This window comes from Eptesicus fuscus, chromosome 20 (genome assembly GCF_027574615.1).
Source record: "Eptesicus fuscus isolate TK198812 chromosome 20, DD_ASM_mEF_20220401, whole genome shotgun sequence".
NCBI classification, from domain to species: domain Eukaryota; kingdom Metazoa; phylum Chordata; class Mammalia; order Chiroptera; family Vespertilionidae; genus Eptesicus; species Eptesicus fuscus.
In genome coordinates this window covers 16,953,044-16,973,466 of record NC_072492.1, presented here as the reverse complement: position 1 = coordinate 16,973,466, position 20,423 = coordinate 16,953,044, and the positions used below count along the sequence as shown (strand labels likewise).

At 53.9% G+C, this 20,423-nt stretch overlaps 1 protein-coding gene across 3 annotated transcripts in view; it reads left to right on the top strand.

Moving 5' to 3' along the window:
- Positions 1-20,423, top strand: part of RPH3AL (rabphilin 3A like (without C2 domains)) — a 127,644-nt gene that overhangs the window by 27,819 nt on the left and 79,402 nt on the right. The window lies entirely within an intron of this gene.

Here is a 20,423-nt window from a genome sequence, read left to right as displayed (position 1 = left end):
GGTGTGTGTCTGCTGGGGGAGAGCTGGTTAATGGTTGACTGGAGGCTTGCTTTTCCTGGCTGCCGGGTCCTGCCGCTTCAGAGGAAGAGGCAGCAGGGGTCCGAGAAGATCTGGGGGCGTCCCGGCACCTCCTTGACGGGTGCTGCACTTCCTGGGCCATGCTCCGAGAGACCCCAGGGGTCAGGGGTTGATTTGGGGGTAGTGCGCGGAGGGCATGTCTAGTATTTTGGTAAAAAGTTGGACATCAGATGGGCTTAGGGGGGCCCGGCAGAGAATGGGACCATGTTAATATGACTGAGCAAATTGGAACATTCTGTTGCATCAATATTTTTCTTGCATGTCATGCTATGTGTAGGCACCGGAAGAGGGGCTGCAGAATCTGTGCCCCAAGGGCTGTTTGGGGTCAACCAGGACTAAACCGTGACAAGTCCCCAGGTAACTGTGAGACAGGGCCAGGAGGAGGCAAAAATAAAGCACACGGCAGTATTTCTTAGAGCGTGAGAGGATTTGAAGTGTATTATACAGTAATATTAAGTATGTGACAAACAGAAGCATTTAAAACATTTTAATGATTGTGTTTATTTTCCTGTATATTTGAACATAACTTTTTTCTTCAATTTGCCTTCTGACTATGGCAGCTGATAGGGTTTTCTATTTATGGTGGAGATATAAATTTTCCTTTGAAAATAAATTTAAGTAAAAGAGGGAGTTGGTTTAAAGGGAAGTAGTAAGTACAGAACAGTACGGAGGCCACGTGGGGATGGCAGGTGGCATGGCCTTACCTGAAGTGTGGGAACAGCGTGGCGGAGGGATTCAGAGACCAGGGAAGGAGAGGGCTCGTGGGAGAGTCCGGTGGAGTGGGGGAGGCGAATTCATATTTACAGACTCAGAAATGTGTGTGCAAATCTTGGCATAATCCATTTTGGCTCCAACCTGTGAGTCCTGTGGGGACTGGAGGGTGTGTTTGGACTATCTGTGGAAGACCATGAATCTCAGGGTATGGACTCTGAACTTAATTCAGGGGGCAGTGGGAGCCATGGAAGGCGCTTGAGGAGGGGAGTGGTCTCTGACTGCCCTTGAACTGACTCATTTGTTTGTAGTGGGTACCCAGACTAGAAGCAGGACGAGCAGTCAGGGGTCTAAGGAAAGGGTATAAGAGGCCACACTAGGGCCACGGCTGAGGATCAGTAGTCCAGCTACCCAGCCTGTCTCCCACTGGCTCTAGTAGCAGCCTCGAGACATTAGAGAGAGGCGGGTCTGCGGGGCAGGAGCCGAGCTTTGGCCCTCTGCGGGGAGGCAGTGGGAGCTGAGCAGGGGGGCAGGTCCGAGGTGACTGGGAAGGAGGTGCCCATCTTTCCCAGCGGGACCCGCTGGCCTCTTCCTGGTGGCTCCTGGCTCAGGGTGGAATGTTCTGGGGGAAGTGGGTGGGGTCCGCTGGAGGAAGCTCTTGTCTGGGCCAGAGCACAGCGTTCCTGAGGAGGAGGAAGCACGCCGTTTCCTGCCCTGAGGTTTGACCCAGGCAGCCTGGCTGAGAGCCCGGGCCACGATTTCACTCACCCGGGGGCCTGCGGTCATCTGGGCCATGGGTTTCTTTGTTTAACTCTTCCATTTCTTCCCGCTAGTGCAGAGGCGTTCACCAGGGGTTCAGAGACGGGTGTCGGTTTGTTTTGTTTTCCAGGTTTGTTTCCTTTGAGGGTCTACTGTGTGTCTGGTGCTTTGACTCTGCTGTCAGAGTTCACCTGGGACCCAACCTGTTGAGGGAGGCGTTCTTACCTCCATTACCCACGAGAGGCAGTAGGGTACATGGGGGAGTCAGTGCCAGGACCGTACAGCTGGAATTAGCCGAGCCCGATTCCAGACTCACCCACTGGTGCTGTCTGCAGGAGCGAGACTGTAACGTGGGAAAATACCTCACTGCCGGCTTCCCCCCGGCGAGGTGTGGGGCTGCACCGTGCAGTGTGCTGGGGTGCCTCTGTCCAATGGGGGTACTGACAGCACCCAACAGCGTTGTGGTGGGGGTTACATGAGTGACGATGCAGGCAAGGTGCTGTATACGTGTTAGGTGCTGTTACTGCTGGTATTGCATCAGTTTTGCTGGAAGACACGTTGGGAGGGTATCACTTGGGTGGGACAGAGAATTGCTGTAAAATGATGTATATGGCATAGAGACCGTTCGCCTTTGGGCTGGCTGTTTGGGGCCACACTCCTGGCCCCTGGGTGTTGGGGGATGTGCGTGTAGGGGTGGGAGGAATCTGTGTTCACTTTCCTCTGTCATTATCCTTAGAATCAAGGTGCATTTTGCTATTTTCATGGACTCCCAGGAGGCCCCAGGTCCTGATCTCACCGCCCAAAGTGGGTGCCAGGGAGCTTTGTGTCCTAATTGCCCGTGACCTTAGCTAGCTGTTCTCCGAGTTGCTTTCCAGCTCTAGACTCCGAGAGGCCTCTTCCTCTCTGGCAGTTTTTCCAGGATGGCTTTCTTCCTGGAATGCCTGCCCAGTGCCGCCAAGTCCCTGCTTTTTCCTTTTAGCCCTCCGCCGACGCGTCTCCCTTTGGGAGTCCTCCGGGCTGCTGCAGGGAGGCGTTTAACTGCACCTGCACTCCGCTCTCTGTTCTCTGTACAGTCCCGGCGTTTATTAGGGCCAGCGTCTGATTCACTCGGGATCCATCCCGCTCATGTGCGGCCCTCACGGAGTGTACACACCAAGAAAACGGGCGGCCTCTGCCCCGGGGACCGGACAGAGATGAACAAGCCAACAAAGAAATAAACGCACATGTTCCAATCATGACACACGTGATGAAGAAAAAGAATCGAGAGCTAGTGTTTGTTGACCTTTCAGTCTTCTGCACGAGGCTGTGTCCCCTGTGAGGGCCTCCTGCCTGTGCTCTTCTGGGTACTGGGAATTCCAAGGCTAACGATCCCGATGGTGATGATGACAGGACAGTGATGGTGGTGGTGGTGATGATGACAGTGACAGTGATGGTGGTGGTGGTGATGACAGCGATGGTGATGATGACCGTGGTTATGATGACAGGACAGTGATGGTGGTGGTGGTGGTGATGATGACAGCGATGGTGATGATGACCGTGGTTATGATGACAGTGACAGTGATGGTGATGATGATGGTGGTGATGGTGGTGGCGGTGTTGGTGGTGATGGTGATGGTGATGAAAAGGAAAATGCGGGGGGGGGGGGAGGCCTTGCAACTTAGTTCAGTATCTGGTTAAAACTGTAGTCTTGCTTCCCCACTCTGACTGACTTGGGCGGAGCTGCAGGGACCCTCAGGTGCCCGCCACAGGAGGAGATATATAGGTCAGAGTTCAGTTCAGGCTTTGGATCTGGAATTCCCCTGGACTAGCAGATCTGCGAAATAAAGGTTAAACTTTCCTCCCTCAGAGTGCTGGCTGGTCGTTCTCCCGTGCATTCTGCCACAAGTGATGATGGTGTTGATAATAGTGGTGATGATGGTGGTGGTGGTGGTGATGATGATGGTGGTGATGGTGGTGATGATGATGATGGTGGTGATGATGATGATGGTGGTGATGATGACAATGAAATTGTGGTGGTGGTGATGGTGGTGATGGTGATGGTGGTGATGATGATGGTGGTGATGACGGTGGTGGTGATGGTGGTGATGACGGTGGTGGTGATGGTGATGTGGTGATGATGACAATGACAATGGTGGTGGTGGTGGTGGTGGTGGTGGTGGCAGACCTGCACTGCACAGTTACAGGTCCTGTGCTGGGTATGTTACTTCTACCATCTAAGTCAGGGTTTTCACACTTGGCACTTCGACCTTTTCAGCTGGATAATTTCATGTTGTGGGGGGCTGTATTGTGCATTGTAGCATGCTTAGCAGCATCTTGGCTTCTACCCACTGGGCTGTAGCCAGTCACATCTTCCCCCTAATGTCCCCTGAGGGACAAAATCACCCTAACTCAGAACCACTAATCTAATGTATTCTTCCCAGGAACCAACTACTCATTTTACAGATGAGGCAACTGAAGCTGAGAGAAATAAGTGCAGCTGCCCAAGGTCACTGAACTACTAATTCGCAGAGCCAGAAAGGAAGCCCCAGATCCGTGACCCAGAGGACAGACGGTAGCCACTGCCCTTCACTACTTGGCAGAAGAAGAGAACTCATCAGCCCTTGGTAGGGCCACCTGGGTACAGACAGGGCTGGGCCTGCTCGGTCAGCCCTGGCACCCACGGCCGGGTTCATTCGGAGCTGGTGAACACAGTGGCTGCTGCCCGTTTTCTGACTTGGTTTGAACCGGAAGAGCCAAAACGTATACACGTGGAGACTGCCTCCACAGGCCCCAGGCCTTTGCCACGACGGGCAGTCCCACTCTGCTGGCTCCTTCGGGCAGCCCTGCCGCTGGCCGACACCTGTGGGGAGGAGGAACAGGCGTGGGCGAGGTTTCCTGCAAACGGGGCCTCCCAGGCTCGTTGCCCGTGTTCTCCCACGGAGACTGTGAATCGGGCTTTGCGGGTTGAATGCCCAAAATGCCCATTTGAAGTTTGACTTTTTTTTAAACAATAATTTATTATGAAAAATTTTAAATATGAAGCAAAGTTGAAAGAATTTTACAGTAAACACCTACCCACCCACCACTTAGAGTCTGTTGTGAACCTTTTGCTACACTCTGTTTCCCTTTCCTTGAACCCAGGTCAGCGTGGTCTCTGGCTGGTGGTCAGCGAGCTCACCGTAAATTCTCCGTGAGAGAGTAAATCAACAACAGTGGTCCTGAGGCAGGGACGGCCTTCATTACCAGGGTGATGGGAGAGGCAAAGGGTCGTGAATGATCCTCCTCACTCTTAATGCAAAACGATTAAAATAAGTTCCAGGTAGATTGGAAAGCTATTTAAAATGTCACCCAATATTTATTAATCCATGCCGTCTTGAAGCATAGAAACAATACAGATGCAATAGTTTCAAACAATACGTCCTATCGAATGCTTGACACAAAGAAGGCCCCATTGGTGAACTTCTAAATTATTGTTCTTCCTTTTCATTTTGTGGCGCCTTCCCTGGTCTCAGAAATAAGCCAAGACCCTGGCAGACACGCTCACCCCTTCCTCAGCAGGCCTGGTCCCTCCCGCCCAGATGCCATGGGTGGGGGGACCCACAGTCACATCTTGAGTCCCCACCTCACCTTTCCCAGGTGGTAGTCAGCTACTGCTTCCAGCAGGGAGAGGATGCTCCCCCGGCCGGCCCCATCCTATCAGCCACCTCCCATCACACAGCCCTTGGTGTAAGCGGTTCCAAACAATAGACACACCTTCAATACAAAGAAGTTTTGTAAATTATGAGAACTCTTAAAAGCTTTTTATTTTGAAATAATTTTAGATTTACATGAAAGTTTCAAAACTGGCACAGAGTTCCTGTCCCCCCTTTCCCTTGCTTACCCTGTTAACCCCTTGGTAGGGCCACCTGGGGTACAGACACTACACCGCTCCTCACTTTTTCCTTCTCTCTCGTGACCTTCACATTTTTGAAGAGGACTGGCCCGTTATGTTATAGAAGGTCCCTCCGTCTGGGTTTGTCTGGTATTTCCTCGTGGTTCGATTGCGGTTGGGCATTTCTGGTAAGAATCCCATGGGAGGGATGCTGTGTCCTTCTCAGAAGGTACACCGTGTCCGGAGGTCGTGTCCCTGGTGATTGATGTGAGTCTTGATCGCTTGGTTGAGGTCATGTCTGCCCGTTTCTCCCCTGCAATGGTCTGTGTTTTCATCTGCACGCAGTAAACGCCTTGGGGACGATACCTGGGGACTGTGCACGTGTCCTGTTTCTCCTCACACGTTTGCCTCCTAATTTTAGTATCCAGCCCCGGGTCTTGCCTGTGACAGTTCCTACTGACGTGTTTTAATGGTGATTCTTCTGTTCCTTCATTCTTTCTGCGTTTATTATTCAGTGTAAGAGCGAGCTACCCCTCTCCCCGGTTTACTTATTCAGTTATCCTATATAATAAGAGAGGAATATGCTAATTATCCGTTACGACTGGATCACGGGTCTGCAGGAGGGTGGGGCAGCGAACTACAAGCGGGCAGCGGAGAGCTACAGGAGGGGGCAGGGCAGCAAGCTATGAGAGGGGGCGGGGGGTGGGGGGGGGACTACAGGAGGGCAGGGCAGCAGGCGGAGAGCTACGGGAGGCGGCAGCGACCTACTGGCACACGGATTCGGGCGCAGGGCTACTAGTTTATACCATAAGGAGCCACAGATATTTACTTATCTTATTATAGATTATAATCCAATACAATAGCTATTGCTTTCCTTGCTCAAATTGTTCGAGATTCAGCCACTGAGAGTTCAGTATGAAAGTGTTTGTTGTGCAAGTTTTTAACCATCACCGAAAAGCTGACAGGTAGATAGTCCGAGGAAAGCCGGTCGACCTTTCACCCACATCCAGCGAGTCTTAGCATCTGACCGTATTTGCTTTCTTTCCCCCCCCTCTCCCCCCTGCCCCTCTCCTACCGTGTTCCCACAAACGTGCCATCTGTTGTTGTTTTCTTATTGAGGTTAATTTGCAGTTAATCTTTCGCTGTCATCAGGGGTTGGTGGTGAAATGTAGGTGGCCAGCTCTTTGTCCCCTGGAGACTGTACCTGCTGCCTGCCCAGACCCCAGGTTTGTTTTTCACTGTGCGCCAGGGTGTTTTTTTAGCAGCTTATGGAGATGTGATTCACATGCTATCCACTTAAAGTATACAACTCGGTGGTTTTCAGTAATGAGAGGTACAGCCATCGCCACAGCCAGTTCTGGAACATTTCATCACCACCAAGAGAAACCCCAGATTCTTTAGCTATTTGTTGCCGGCCCTCCTCCCCAGTAAGCCCCAGACAGCCACCGATCTACTTTCTGTCTCGTGCGATTTGCCTGCTCTGGGCATTTCATGGACATGGAATCGTATGCTGTGGTTTTTTTGCTACTGGCTTATTTTAGCGTAAGGTTTTCAAGGTTCTTCCACGCTGTAGCATCCCTCAGTCTTCCTCTCTTTTTTATGGCCGAATAACATGGCACTGTGTGGTCTCACCATCTTTGGTTTATCCATTCATCGGCTGATGGACCCTTGGGTTGTCCCCACCTTTTGGCTATGGTGAGTCGTGCTGCTATGAACATTTGTGTGCAAGTTTCTGTTTGAACACTTGTTTTCAGTTCTTTTGGGGATGTACCCAGGAGCGGACTTGTTGGGTCATAAGGTGATTCCATATTTAACATTTTGAGGAACCTTCCAAACTGTTTTCCACAGTGGCTCCACCGTTTTACATTCATACCAGCAATAACAAGAGTTAGAACCCAACCCAGATAGAACCCGAAACCTAGGCACGTGTCCTGACCGGAATCAAACCTGCCACCTCCTGGCAGACAGGACAGCGCTCCAACCAACTGAGCCACACCGGCCAGGGCTCGTTGTGTGTGCTGTTGTTGGTTGTTGTTTCTGTTTTTGTTTTTGTTTTCTTTATGCTACAAAATGTATTTATTTCCAGCCAGATAACAATCTCCAACTGCAAATATGGGTACATATTTTAAGTTCCTTCTTAGGTAAATGTCCCGCTCACAAGAGCCATTCTGATGATTAAAATGCACATCCAACAGCTATCTCCGTCTCTTAAAATATAACTTAAATAAGCTGCTACTGTCTAAGCCACAGTCTGGCTATGGACGTGAGTGGCAGGCGATTCTTCACTGAGGAGCCCGGAGCGACAGTGACACCGCCCCACGGCGAGACGCCGCGTGAGAGCAGGCAGCAAGCCCCTCCGGTCCCCCCGCGGACGGCGGGATAGTGGCTGTGGGCACTGAGCCTCGTGCGAAGACAGAGTTAAGTGCCGACAAAGAAGTATGACCTGTGCACGGCGGAGCGGCGTTTCACAGAAGGCGAGCACCCTTCGGGCAAGTTAATGGACCGTAGAATGAAAGCTTGGCGAACGCCAGTCTGTTTCCACTAGCCCCCTGGGCGCTCAGTAAACACCAAGGTAAGGACAGGAATAAACCGGCACGTTGCCGTGGTGCCGAACTGCCGTTTTCAGGATTGAGCTTTGGGCCCTGGCTCGTTTGGTTCGGTGGTTGGGGCGTCGGCCTGCAGACTGAAAGGTTGAGGGTTCGATGTCGGTCGAGGGCATGTACCTCGTTTGCATGTACCTCCATTCATCAGCTGATGGACGCTTGGGTTGTTCCCACCTTTTGGCTATGGTGAGTCATGCTGCCTTGAACATTTGCGGCGGTGGGGCGCGGGGCAGTCAGAGTGCGTGCAAGAGGCAACCCATGGCTATGTCTCTCTCACATCGATGTCTCTCTCTCTGTCTCTCCCCCTTCCTCCCATTCTTTCTAAGAAATCAATGGAAAAAAATACCATTGGGTGAAGATTAACAACAAGAGGTTGAGCTTTCGGTTATGAATGTTTTATATACCATTTTCTGTGGGTTGTTTTTTTTTCCCCCCAGAGCAAATCATTCTATTGGGAAAGCCATCCATTGCCTTATCTTTAGATTCTGCATTAGCATTTAGAGACTTCTTGTAGGCTGCCAGGCCTAGGGGCTCACTGGCTTAAAGAGGAGCACAGATAGGTCCGCACAAAGTCTGGATCTGGCTCTTGAAAATACTCTGCTTGGCTCAGGATAAGAATAAACCAGGGACCTAGTTTATTCTTCACACGTGCCTCTCCCTTTGGGTCCTCTTAATATCCCGGGCCCGGAGTAGCCATGGGAACTCCGAGGCCGAGCAGTGCATTTCTTCACCAGCTCTCATTTCAGTATGCAGCACTGCCAGTGTCCGGGCTCCCTCAGGCCTTGAAATAGTTGCTCTCTTGAAGTTCCGTCCTTCAGAGCTCACCACCTGCTCCCCGACATTAACGTTCTTGTTCTAGGGCTGCTGTTGGGGGGTTCCCCACAAAGGAAATTCCTGGGAAGTCTGTATCCCCGGGACGCTCATGCCGGCGTTGTGGTTTTGATGTGCGTGTCCCTGACGGCTAACGATGTTTACGTCTTCCCATGTGCTTTTGGGCTTGTGTATATCCTCTTTAGAGAAATGTCTACTCGCGTCCTTTGCCCGTTTTTAATTGAGTTGTCTTGTTACTGTTGAGTTGTAAGAGTTTTTTAAAATGTATTCTAGGTTCAAGACCTTTATCAGATATAGGATTTGCAAATATTTTTTCCCATTCTGCGATTCTATTTTAACCTTGATAATATCATTTAGTGTAGTTTGAATGTTGATGAAATCCAGTTTATTTTTTCTTTGGTGCTTATGCTTATGCTTTTAAAAAATATATATGTATTATTGATTTTCTTACAGAGAGGAAGGGAGAGGGAGAGAGAGTTAGAAACATCAATGATCGAGAAACATCAATCAGCTGCCTCCTGCACACCCCCTACTGGGCATGCGCCTTTAACCAAGGTACATGCCCCTGGCCAGAATCGAACCTGGGACCCTTGAGTTCGCAGGCCGACGCTCTATCCGCTGAGCCAAACCAGTTAGGGCTGCTTATGCTTTTGTTGTTATAATCTCAGAAATCACTTTCAAATCTGAGTTCATGAAGATTTATCCTGCCCTGGCTGGTTTGGCTCAGTGGATAGAGTGTCAGCCTGCGGACTGAAGGGTCCCGGGTTCGGTTCCAGTCAAGGGCACGTTCCCGGGTTGCGGGCTTAATCCCCAATAGGGGCGTGCAGGAGGCAGCCGATCAGTGATTCTCTCTCATCATTGATGCTTCTATCTCTCTCTCCCTCTCCCTTCCTCTTTGAAATCAATAAAAATGTATTTTTAGAAAAGATTTATCCTTATATTCTCTTCTAAGAATTTTATGGTTTCAGCGCTTACATTTAGGTTTCTGAGAACTAAATTTTTTAGATGGTGTGATGTAAGGGTCAAAGGTCATCCTTTTGCACGTGCCTACCCAGTTGTCACAGCACCATTTGTGGGAAAGACTCTTCTTTCCCCACCGGATGGCCCTGACCCCCTTGTTGAAAATCAGTTCATCCTAGATGTGTGGGTTTCGTTCTGGACTCTCAGTTCTATCCCAGTGCCCATGTCCTGAGTACCATCAGGCACAAGGTTTGTCCTGCTCTCAGGAAGCGTTGGGTCCAATAGGAGAGGTCAGGCACATTCATAAGCCACCAGAAACTGGGAATGCTGGGAAGCGGTGAAAACTAAGCGTTTCTGAAGACGCGTCGGGCTGGGCAGAGGGCGTGGAGTGGTCCTGGCGATGGAGCAGGGCGGCTGCCTCGGGGAGGCATGGGCTTGGACACGGAGGAGGATGCCAAGCGTTTCCGTGTGTCTGGAGACACGTTTGCCTCGGTGGGATAGAGCCTGCGGGTGGATGGCCATGAACTCCAGGGGGGGACATTGGCTTGGCTTGCAAGTGTCTGAGCAGAGCTGGGCGTGGAGTGGCCATCTGGTGGCAGGGTAGACTGGGTCTGGTTGGGGAGCCTGGAGGCAGGGGAGCCACTTGGGATCATAGGGTGACTGAGGTCTGGGGGAGCACCTGGGTCAGGCAGTGGGAATGGTGGGGAGCAGGGGCTGTCCGAGGCCTGTGCCTTCCTGCCTCTCTGCTCTGTGGGCGTAGGGTGGGATGAGAACAGCACTTGAGGCAGGGCAGCGGAGGCCTCTGTCGCCCACGTCCTGGGCCTTGCACCTCTGCTCCCAGCCGCTGCCTGTTCTGGGAACCCCTCGCCAGGCTGCCTTCTCTGCGGTACCCTCAGGCTGCGCCAGCCCAGGTCACCCCGCGCCTTCTCAGAACTGCTGGTTGGCCAGTCCCCGCACGTCTCAGCTTCTGTGAACTCCGGGCACACTCTTGCATTCTGGGAACTCGGTGGACGCCTGGAGGACACCCCTGGTCCGTTGCTTTCATTGGGCGCCAGATGCTGAATGAGGCCGGGAGGGCGATAGGACGGGCCTGGGCTCAGCCGTCAGTTGAGCCAAACTGAGTGCCAGGGGCCAGCTGGGTGTCCTGGAGAGAGAGGCTTTGCCTCCCCAAAGTTGGGTCTGAGCCCCTTCTCTGGAAGAGAGGGTGGGCATGCCATCCCCTTGGGATTGTGATGACTCAGGCGGTCTGCCAGGGGAAGGCACCCGGCAGGGAGGCAGTTTCCTATCGAGCCGGCTGCCGTCCCTGCCCAGTTTGGTAGCTCAGGGTGAAGCTGAGCATTAACCTACAACTGGGCATTTCTATTGCCTCTATTTAGGAATGTCAGCAACACACCACAGTGTTATCACTACCTGTGCCTGGGTCTTCAACAGAGTCTCCGCTGCTTTTGTATCACAATCCAGTGTGCCGATATGTTGAAATATTGTTTATGGTTATCACTGCTTTCAAATGATAGTAGTTATCACACCCACCGCCCACAAGGCTGTTTGTGTAATGCTTCACTGAAGAAGCACACCGATCGCTAGATCAAAACTTTGCTTTTTGAAAACGCCTTCTGATAGCTCTACGTCACTATAATTGGTTTCCTCTAGAACCCGTTTGTGCATTTAAAACCGTTATTTTTGAGAAAGTTTCCACAGGACTCACCAGACCGGCAAATAGGGGGTTGGCAGCACACAGAAAGGACAGGAGCTGGAATGAGAACTTGACTGTGCAGGCATGCTTTAACGTGTGGGCTCCCCCTCCCCTAAAAGCTTTGCAAATGACGAGCAAAATGCTAGTGGTTCTGTTTGGCCTTTCCCCTGCTCATCCTCTCTCTGGGGGTGGTCCCCTCTCCCTCAGGTCCCCTCCAACCATTGCCTGAGTCCCCAGCAGTCCTCACTGTGGTGGTTCCTGACGAGCACCCCCACTTGTTTGGGGTCTCAGCCTCTGCTAGCGGAACGGGGAGTGTGCGGAGAAGTAGGCAGCTGGTCTCCAGGCAGCACGGTGCTTAACCTTGGAGTTGGAACAGAGAGACGTCTGTTTGTGTTTCCATGAACGAGCGGGGACAGCTGGCCCACAGATACCAGGCTAGGTCAGCGGGGGTTGCCTTGGCTACTGGCTTGGAGCAAACAGCCAGGGCCAGGGTCCTGCCCAGCTCCGCTGAAGCGGCGGCAGAAGGAGGAAGTCCCTGGCAGAGCCCCACAGAGCCACCTGACAGCCGGTGTGCTGCTGGGGCCGGGCGGGCACCGGGAAGCCGGAGTGTGGGAAGCTGCTCCTGGGACCTGGAGGACTGGCCCTGTCAGCACGCCTGAGGATCGGGACTTACCACGCAGGTGAGAGGGCTGGTCTTTTCCTTCCAGAGGCTTCTCTGCTTCACAGAGAGGTTTCTCTTGAGCTCCTCCACCAAGCAGCCCACAGGTGGGATCTAAAACCAGATTTTCTCGGCAAAAACCCTGTTTGCCTGGGACTTTCCACACACACACACACACACACACACACACACACACACACACACACACTGCAGACATGGCAGCAGTCTGGAGTTTCTGCACTTGAAAGACAAACAGTATGAACCCCACTCACCAGGGGCCTGGCGCCCCCGGAGGACTTAGCCATTTTCCGAGCGGAGAATCCCTGGGGCCTGGACACCTGCTTACCCCGAGGCCTGGTTTCCTCCTGATCACCTTTCTGTCAGGTTCTCGTTCCAGCTCCTGTCCTTTCTGTGTGCTGCCAACCCCCTATTTGCCGGTCTGGTGAGTCCTGTGGAAACTTTCTCAAAAATAACGGTTTTAAATGCACAAACGGGTTCTAGAGGAAACCAATTATAGTGACGTAGAGCTATCAGAATGTGTTTTCAAAAAGCAAAGTTTTGATCTAGCGATCTGTGCGCTTCTTCAGTGAAGCATTACACAAACAGCCTTGTGGGCGGTGGGTCTGATAACTACTATCATTTGAAAGCAGTGATAAGCATAAACAATATTTCAACATACCTGCACACTGGATTGTGATATAAAAGCAGCGGAGACTCTGTTGAAGACCCAGGCACAGGTAGTAATAATACTGTGGTGGGTTGCTGACATTCCTAAATAGAGGCAATAGAAATGTCCAGTTGTAGACTAATGAAACATAAAGAGATGGTTTGTTCCCATCCAAGTTCACGGCTCGCCTGTTAAGGACTCCCAAGGCAAGCGATGACCAGAGGAGGTGGTTTTCCTGTGTCCTCTCCTGGCATCCATCATGGTAGCTCCCTGTCTGAGGTCCAGACCCTGTCCTGGTCCTCAGCACCCAGGGCCTCCAGGGGCCTCTTTAGAACAGCTTAGCGGTCCATGCACTCATACCAAGGGGTCCGTGGTGCCTGCTGCCCCCCACCCCCTAAGGTTAGGCTCTGGGTTCTGTTTTCCCCATGTAGAATGGGGTGAATCTTGTCCCCCAAAAGGTTATGTTGAAGTCCTAACTCCCAGAACTTACGAATGTGACCTCATTCGGAGATAGCAGCATTGCAGATGTAATTCGTTAAGACGAGGTCATGTGGGAATCTCCTTTATCTTAATCCAACATGACAAGTGTCCTTAGAAGAAGAGAGACGCAGAGGGAAGACAGCCGCGTGAAGACAAGAGGCACAGGGAGGTGGCCATGTGGAGGTGCAGAGGGACGGAGGCCTGTGAAGATGAAGACTGAGGTTGGCGTGATGCGGCCGCAAGCCAAGGATTGCCGGCAAACCCCTGGCAGCTGGAGTAGACACGGGGCAGATAAGAATGCCTCCCCCTCACCCCACCCCCGACATCTTGGTCTCGGATTCTGGGCTCTAGAACCGTCCCAAGCCTCCCAGCTCGTGTCATTTGTTAGGAGGCCCTAGGAAGCTAACGCCTTGTGATCCTGGGAGCACGCCGGGCCCCACAGCCGGCCTGGGAGGCTTCCCTCCTTCCTCTGTCCCCGGGTTGACTCTTGACCGAGGAGTCTGGTTACCCTGTAGCCTCAACTCTGTGATCGCCTAGACTGGGGGCTCTCCCTGCCCTGCCTCAGGCCTTTCAGAAACGACAGAAGTAAGCCGTGCCCCCGGGACACGTAGGCCGAGCCCCCGGCTGTCGGAGTGGGAGGCTGGCACCTGGAGGGGAGGGGCAGCGGGAGGCTCTGTGTCTCATCCCCCGGAGGCTGCGCAGCATTTCATCCTGAGAAAACGCTTCAGCTTGACAAAAGGACAGGGAGGGATTTGGTCCAGCGGAACGGGTGTGCCAGGGGAGGATGCCCTTTCCTGGGGAGAAGACCCCGCGGTGATGAGTGAGGCCCCCTCGCTGTGCACCCCGGGACGTCTCCTGGGGGCACAAAAGCAGCACTGCTCACCGGGCAGCGAGCTGAGAGGCAGGCACGTGCCTGGGCGCAGTCGGCACTCGGTGAACGTTGGTTGAATGAAGGAGAGGGATGAAGCCGCAGTGGCTGCTGCGTGCCCTTCCGAGGATCACGGCAGATGCTTCGCTCTGTGACTCAGCGGGGATGTGCCACGGGGCGTCCAGGGTTGACTGCTCCTCCAAGGGCACAGACGAGAGAGGCTGCGGGAATCTGGGGAGGGGCTGTAGGGCTTCAGAGCCCCACCCGAGAGGAGGCATCTGAGCCGGGGAACGAGGACAGGGAGGGTGCCGTCGCTTGTCAAACTCTTGCTAAATCCTCCTCAGAAGGGGATCGCTGGAAAGCATTCACCCGTCACCCCAAACCCTGCTCCACTCACGCGTGGCCTCGGCACGTTCCCCGTAGGTGTGTGCCGACAGAGCGTCTACCCTTGGGGGCCCCTTCCGCACCTAGTCTTGCCGTAACTTTCCAGGTCGTTTGTCGTTTTGCCATTGAACTGCCCGGTGGTGCCGTTGGCGACCATTCCTCACGTGGGCGTCCTTCCTAGGTTCCCCGCGGTTTCCGTTGGGGTGAACCACCTTGCAGAGGCCGGGTCACCGGGGAGACCTGTTCAGCGCGGCCTGCGTGGCTGGGGGAAGGCGGTGAAGGAGGGGCAGGTCACACGGCCGGGCCTTGGAGTCCAGGCGGGAGCTGGGCGTTACTCCCCGGGCGGCGGTGAGCTCTTGAGGGGAGTGAACGTGAGCCGGACACCTGCCGCCGTGCTTCGGGCACCGTGCGAGCCCGGGGACACCAAGGTGCATCCCGAGGGCTGCGGTCTTCCTAGGGTGACAGAGGGAAAGTGCCCCTCGATACAAAGAGAATGCAATGCTGGGGGGGAGCCCTGGCCGGTTTGGCTCAGTGGATGGAGCGTTGGCCTTCGGGCTGAAGGGTCCTGGGCTTGATTCCGGTCAAGGGCACGTACCTGGGTTGCAGGCTCGATTCCCAGCCCAGGTCAGGGTGTGTGCGGGAGGCAACTGATTGATGTGTCTCACATCGATGCTTCTCTCTCTCCCCCATTCCTTCTCTCTCTCTCTCTCTCTCTCTCTCTCTCTCTCTCTCTCTCTCTCTCGAAATCAATGGGAAAATATCCTAAGGTGAGGATTAAAAAAAAAAACAGAAGTGCTGGTGGGAGGCAATGGGTTGCTTTCCAATGGGAGTTGAGGGGGAGGAGCTGGAGAAGGTGAGGACGGTGCCACCTCTAGGTGACAGGGTGCGGGAAAGGCGGTTCCGTAGGAAGTTCCTGGGACAAGGCTGAGCGTGTCCGGGTCCAGGTGACTGGGCGGGAGTTTGTGGAGGGAGGTGGTGGCGGTGAGCCTGGAGGGGCAGGTGGGGCTTTTTCCTCCGGCGGTGAGGAGCCACTGAGGGCTTTTGCGCACGGCCTGGCCTGGGCGTTAAGGACAACCGCTCCGGCTGCCAGTGAAGGGAGTGAGCGGAGCCACAGGAGTCCAGAGGCCGATTGGGAAGCTTTTGCCACAGTCTGGGCAGGAGCGGGAGGGAACCAAACGGGGGGGTTGGCGGGGGGGTGGGGTGGGACGGCTGCTGGCAGTAGCTTCCCGGGGTTCCCCTCATCTCCTGGAGCCCCGCCTCCTGCACAATCAGCCCCAGACCCCAGAGATGCTCCCTCCTCCGCTCCTTGGGGTTTCAGACAGGCCTCCGAGGCTTCCTGTCTAATCTTTATTCCTCCCTTTGCGGGGCGGCAGGCGGAGGGAATGTTGAAGTGTGGGCTCACCTTATCTTGCTGCCGTTATCATGTTTCCCATGTCATAGTAACAGAGCAGATGTCAGGGCTGTTGCTAAGGGTTCCCTGGAATATTAATACCTGGTGCGGAGCCGGCGGCTCTCACAGGTGTGGCCGAGGCCTCGGGAAGCACCGCTCGGTGGCAGGTATTCTTTTCTGTTTGTCCCTGCGTTTTCTCCCTCCTGTGGGCCTCCCCTCCTCCCCCCGACCCCCCCATTGCAGCCCCTGCACAGCCAGCTGTCTGGGATGGCAAGCCTGGCAGTAGCGGCCGTGCCACCCGCCACTCTCCCCTCCCTCGCCCAGGGCAGGCATGACTGCAGGTCACACAGCCTCCCCTGCAGAGGCGGGCGCAGGCTCCGAATGCCGCCCAGTGCAGCTCTGCGGGCCTCAGCTAGGCCTGGCCCTGGCACGAAGCCTCCTTTCCCGCCCCGCACGGGCCCCCTGAGCGGGCTCCGGGCCCTTCACAGACACCTCTCCTCAGGGCTCTGGCTCTGGAATGGGGCGGGGGGTGGGGGGGAGTGGACTGGGTGTTGTTTTTTAAAGATTTATTTTATTGATTTTTTTTTTTTTAGAGAGAGAGGAAGGGAGAGGGAGAGAGATAGAAACATCAATGAGAGAGAAACATTGATCAACTGCCTCCTGCACACCCCCTGGTGGGGATTGAGCCCGCGACCCAGGCACGTGCCCTGACACAGGGAATCGGGCAGGTGACCTCTTGGTGCGTGAGATGGTGCCACACCGGCCGGCAGCGGAGCGGGTTTTCCTCGCCTCTGGGGTCTCCTCTTTGCCTCCCCGTCTGGTCTTTTGGCCTTTCCACTGCTCACGCGTCTGAACATCAAACTCTAAGCAGCGCCGAGAGGAGGTTTGGCCAGGTACGGAGGTCAGGGTTGGGGTTTTCTTTACCAAATGCCATTTGTATGAGTTGCATGTTGCCGTGATAATGCTGCGTCACAACCACCCCAAACCCGGTGGTTTGCAGCGTTTACTCCCTGCTCCTGAGGCTGCGGGTCGGCTGCTGCTCTTGGCTGGGCCGCACGTGCCAGTCCCCGGGGCTCGCAGCTCAGAGGAAACCTCCACGCCTGGCGGAGGGTGCACTTGGATCTCTCGGTCTCCAGCCCTTGCCGGTGGCCTGTGCACACAGTCCCCTCCTAGCCCTGCGGCTTCCTTCAGCCCTTCCGTTCCACCCTCCTCTTCCCGCTGTTCTCCCTGCACCATCTCCTCTCTTCCCCGAGGCAGCACATCTGCCCCTCACCCTTGATTCAGTGGAAGTTCCCCAGAAATGAAACGAAGGCAGCAGGAAACGCCGGGTCTAAAGGCGGAGAGAGAACCACACCAGGTGTGGGTAAGAGGAGCTGTCCTTGCTGGGACGTTGCCTTTGGCCCCGTCCTGGCCCCGGTAGGTGGGGCAGGGGCCCGTGGTGTGTGTGGTCCTTCTCTAAGGGCAGGTGGTTTCACCGTCCAGGTCCTTTTTCTGAAGCACATCTTGGAGACTGCTGCCGCTGGCCGTGTTCCTCCCCCCACCCCCCCCACCCCCCACCCCGGTGCTAAAGTGGCTGTACGTTTTGGAGGGTTGGGTGTCAAACAGCAGTGTGTGCCTGGTTGGTAGCGACGTGGAGTCACAAGGGTCTGCCCTCATTCCATCCTCACTGTGAGCCTGTGGTGGGGCCGGAGACCCCCACCCATTTTGGAGAAGAACATTGAGCTCGCCCGGCCAGCGTGGCTCAGTGGTAGAGCGCTGACCTATGAACCAGGAGGTCGAAGTTCACTTCCTGGTCCGGGCACATGCCCAGGTTGTGGCTTGATCCCCAGTGTGGGGCGTGCAGGAGGCAGCTGGTCAATGATTCTCTCTTGTCATTGATGTTTCTTTCTCTCCCTCTCCCATCCTCTCTAAAATCAATACAAAATATATATATATATATCCTATATATTAAAAGGCTAATATGCAAATCCACTGAATGGCAGACAACGGTCACTCTGACACGCACTGACCACCAGGGAGCAGACGCTCGGCACAGGAGCTGCCCCCTGCTGGTCAGTGCGCTCCCACAGTGGGGGTGCCTCTCAGCCAAAAGCCCTGAGCCGGGCTCACGGCTGGCGAGCGCAGAGGTGGTGGCGGGAGCCTCTCCCATCTCCCTGGCAGTGCTAAGGATGCCCGACTGCCAGCTTAAGCCATCAGTCGGACATCCCCCGAGGGCTCCCGGACTGCGAGAGGGCACAGGCGGGCTGAGGGACACCCCCCTCCCAAGTGCATGAATTTCATGCACCGGGCCTCTAGTATATGTATATTTAAAAGAAGAACACTGGGCTTAGAGGTGCTAGCTGACTGACTGCCTGGGTCACTCAGGGCTCTAAGGCCAGTGCTTCTTTGATTACGTTCTGAGCCCACGAGTGTTACGGGGGAGAGGCCTTCTTTTAAGGAGACTCGGATGTTTGTGGAGAAGAGGCCTTTTATTCGTGATTGCATTCTTAAACCAGCTTATTGGAGATTTACAGATAGGTTCTTCCGTCTTGGGGCTCTGACGGGGAAATGCAAAATGCACGTTATGCAGAGGGGACACGTTGCCTCCAGCAGGTCTTTTGTCGTGAACAATTGTACACTCTCTTCGGAGAGCCTGTGACTGAGAGCTTTGAGCGCCGTGAGCATTCCTGCCGTAAAATCTCAAAAATGCGTGAAAAAAGTACACTTCCTTTCCCTTGTGGGGATTTATCCGAAGGAAATATGCACCGAGGGGCACAAAGACTTATCTCCCAGGACATCCGTTTTAGGGTTGAATGTAACAGGACTGGAAATAATCTGTGTGCCTCCAAGCAGGAAAACGATGAAATGTATCCAGAACACAGTTGCCATCGAGAGTCATTTTCTGAGGGCTTTTAATAATGTGAACATGTACAATGTGATAAGAAAGCAGCGCCCACAGAGGATGTAATAAAAAGCGAATTTTGTTTAAAATCTATACACAGAAACCTAGAACGATGGGAAGATCTTACATTAAGATGTTAAGAGTCTTCACTGGGGGATGGGGGTGTGGGCGGGTGATGAATGGGTGTGGGCCGTTTTCCTTCCTAATATTCTCCGTGCCCAGGAGACAGCCACGGCGCTGGGATGGCTGCTGCTCGTGGAGAGCGCTGTGACCACCGCGCTTCCTGCGGTGACTGACGCCCGGTGACGCGCGTTTTGACTTGAGGGAGACAGGACTCGATCTCCCTGGACAAATGTTTGTTTTCACGGAGCTGCCTCAGAACGTTAGCTGGGCTTGCGACCCTCCATCCCCCAGGAATCTTCTCGGGAAATCATCACCAGGCTCCTGTTCCTCCTCCCTTCCCCCACCTGGGCCCCAGTATGGCCCCCTGAGCCCCCTGCTGCAGACACATCAGACACGCCACACATATTACATACACAGCCCCCTGCTGCAGACACATCAGACACGCCACACATATTACATACACAGCCCCCTGCTGCAGACACATCAGACACGCCACACATATTACATACACAGCCCCCTGCTGCAGACACATCAGACACGCCACACATATTACATACACAGCCCCCTGCTGCAGACACATCAGACACGCCACACATATTACATACACAGCCCCCTGCTGCAGACACATCAGACACGCCACACATATTACATACACAGCCCCCTGCTGCAGACACATCAGACACGCCACACATATTACATACACAGCCCCCTGCTGCAGACACATCAGACACGCCACACATATTACATACACAGCCCCCTGCTGCAGACACATCAGACACGCCACACATATCACACATATCACATACATCAGACACACATACCATACATATCACACACCACACATATCTTACATATCACATACATCAGACACACATACCATACATATCACACACCACACATATCTTACATATCACATACATCAGACACACATGCCACACATATCACACACATCACACCCACCACACATATCACACACATCACACCCACCACACATATCACACACACCACACATATCACACACATCAGACACACACACCATACACGACCACCCTCACACACACATATACCACACACACATCACACACCACACACATACACAAACACCACACACCATACACAACCACCCCCACACCACACACACATACACAACCACCCCCACACACACACATATCACACACACCATACATGACCACCCCCACACATACATATACCACACACACATCACATACCATACATATATACACAAACATCACACACACACACACACATACATACACACACACAACACACATGCCTCTTCCTCAGCCTCTTTCTGTCACGGCTGGAAGGACTCCAACAGGCCCGTGTGGCCCCCCCCCCGGCTTAGAGGAGGACCAGCTCTCTGCCGCCTCTTCCCACGGACCCGCCGCCTCTGCTCCCAGGCCCTGGCCATCCCCTCCCCTGTGAATGTGAGTGTCCTCCCCTGCCTTTCCCTCGGCTCCTTTAAG